The following is a 2,500-nucleotide window of genomic DNA, read 5'->3' on the forward strand; positions in this document are numbered from 1 at the left end:
TCGAAAACGTTTCGAGACTTTCTAGAAATTTGTTTATTTATTTATTTGTTTATTTATTTATTTACCTATTTACTAATTACCACGTAAAATTCCTCCTTTAAATTGGTCAAAGTCAGGGGCCCATGGCTAGGAGCGTACAACTTCATTGTGTTTAACTGTGGAACGGCGTTTTTACTGACCGAGTTATTAGGGAGCTTTAGAAACGGCGACGGCGACCGCGACGGCAACAAGAACGTCACAAATTTGCATATTTAGTGGGATAAAACAATAGCTTTGCACGCTCTGCACGTGCGTTTTTCGTTTTTGTCTATTTCTTTGTCGTTGTCAGCAAAACAACAACGTGAAATAGTCAAATTTGAGGTATTAAAGGTCCGGTAATACGGGCAACCTTTTCCTTCAACTTGTCTCGCAACATTGTTGCATTGCAAGTTGAAACCCTTTGTCGCCCGTATTACCACGTGCGTGAACAACTTGTCTCGCAGCAAATAAAGTGTTGCAAATTTCCCGAATCCTGCACGTACGATTGGTCAGTCATGTGTAAACAAAGATGGCCACTGCCGACTGCTCAACTCTTTCTTTGTTGGAAGAGAGCGCTCGCCACTCTCTGTTTGGGCTTTTTGCTTGGTGAAGACGAGGAAAGGCCTCGAAAACGAAATCGAAAGTTACATGCGACAATGGATTTCCACACGAGGTTTCCCAAAGACTACGATAGCCCGGCGATAAGTTGTATTTTTTGCGACAGTTCCTCCAATCCTTTTTCCTTGGGACATACGAGGTGTCCCAAAGACTACGATAGGTCTTTGTACAGGGCAAATTTCTGACTTTTCGAGAGTTTCTGGTCAACTTCACCAGCTTCAAGCTCGTCTTCTCCCAGCGCAACCCCATGCAAGTCGAATGCTCCAACCGGCATTAGACCACGTTGCTTCCTAATGATTGCACTTTTTCACAGTCGCGGGCAACACTTTCTAAACCTTTGAATTTTCCGACGGTCAGTAATAAGAAGTCCAGTTTAAGTTATTTCTAAACATGCCTCCTTCCACTACCACTGATGGCAAAAGCCATATTCTCGTACATTTAAACTTTATCGCATCTAAAGAATCCACAAAAGGTTAAGCACGTCAACACTGAATAAAACCATCTCTTAATTTCATTCACCATTGTTAACAATTATCACCTCATTCATTACAACAACCAATAGGAAGTAATAAATTTTCAACGTAGCAGAATAACAGCCACTATCAAATACCTCTAAAAAGGAAATTGCTATCACAAAGCAAATACTTAAAGAACTAAATCTGTTTGATGCAATATTGTATAATACTTTCAATACTCAATATTTTACAAAACACAATTTAAGCTGGTATCTCATAATATATTCCACATTTTTCACTTGCTTAAGGGAACCTCCACTAAAACAAGAAAATAACTTTAAACCACAGAACATAATGTTTACAACAAGAATTGTTCGAGATTTTTCAAATGACAGCGCTTGTATCTGAAATAATAATAGTTTTGTTTTTCAAATTTCCCAGGTGCCGCCATCCGTTGAATAATTGTGATGTGTCGTGGTTTTCCTATTGTTTAAAAACAAAAGCTCAGTGTGAAGGCAATGAGGGCAAGCATTACACGCTACCATGATTCAAAGACGGAAGCGCCCGGGAAATTTGAAAGTGAAAATAAGTGATTCTAAAATTCCTTTTTTTTCGATACAAACACGTTTTTGAAAAAACTTGTCGATCAAATTATTTTCATTGCAAACATTATTTTGTTCGGTTCATTACTCAGAGTGGAGATGCCATTTAAAGACTTAAATAAATTACCTTTTCAGAATAAGTTACATTCAAGGGAGCGAAACGAAGTTGTATTTGCTTTAGGTTCACTATCAAAAGTCTCCAAACTTTTCGGGTGACATAAAACGCTTTGTATCCTGCAAAGGGAAGCGTTTCAAGTCGCGAAACTTTGCAATTGTTGTTTCTTATTTTTTTGAGAATATATAAAGTTTAAAAACATATGAAGTTTCACATATTTTTTCTCTAGTCTTGAAAACAAGCACGTTTATTTTTTTTTTCAGAATAAGCAAATGTTTTACCATAGTTAATCTAGGGACTGGTTATGAAACCTTAAAACCTTCAAAAGCGAGAACAATGTTGTCGCAATCGATGTTGAAAGAGGGAGTTTAAGATACCACGACGGCTACGGCGAAAAAACGTCACTTCAAAATACAAGTTTGAGCTATTCTAAGTATTTCATGATTATTCCACATTGTTTATATTAAATATGGGCGACATATTCTATAACTGGATTGGTACGGACGGATTTGAAGTAAAGAGTGAGACTGAAAGATTTACTGTAGTTTGTCCACGTTGTCGTCAAAACCTTAAATTTGGTCATTTCACGTAGTTAGTTTTGACGAGAACGGAGAGAAATGTTCAAAAAAGCGTGCCGCACGTGCAGCACGAGCATTTCGCTCCTTTTAACCAATAATATTACTGCTTTTTGA

The 2,500-nt window shown here is 37.5% G+C and overlaps 1 protein-coding gene across 1 annotated transcript in view; it reads right to left on the bottom strand.

Moving 5' to 3' along the window:
- The window catches only part of LOC138008407 (restin homolog), a 21,063-nt gene that overhangs the window by 1,240 nt on the left and 17,323 nt on the right, over positions 1–2,500 (bottom strand). The window contains exon 12 of the mRNA XM_068855745.1: positions 1–2,500. This exon is cut by the window's left edge and continues 1,240 nt beyond it; it is cut by the window's right edge and continues 1,665 nt beyond it. The gene's annotated coding sequence lies outside the window, so the exon portion shown is untranslated.

The sequence above is a fragment of the Montipora foliosa genome, chromosome 6 (assembly GCF_036669935.1).
Source record: "Montipora foliosa isolate CH-2021 chromosome 6, ASM3666993v2, whole genome shotgun sequence".
Lineage (NCBI taxonomy): Eukaryota > Metazoa > Cnidaria > Anthozoa > Scleractinia > Acroporidae > Montipora > Montipora foliosa.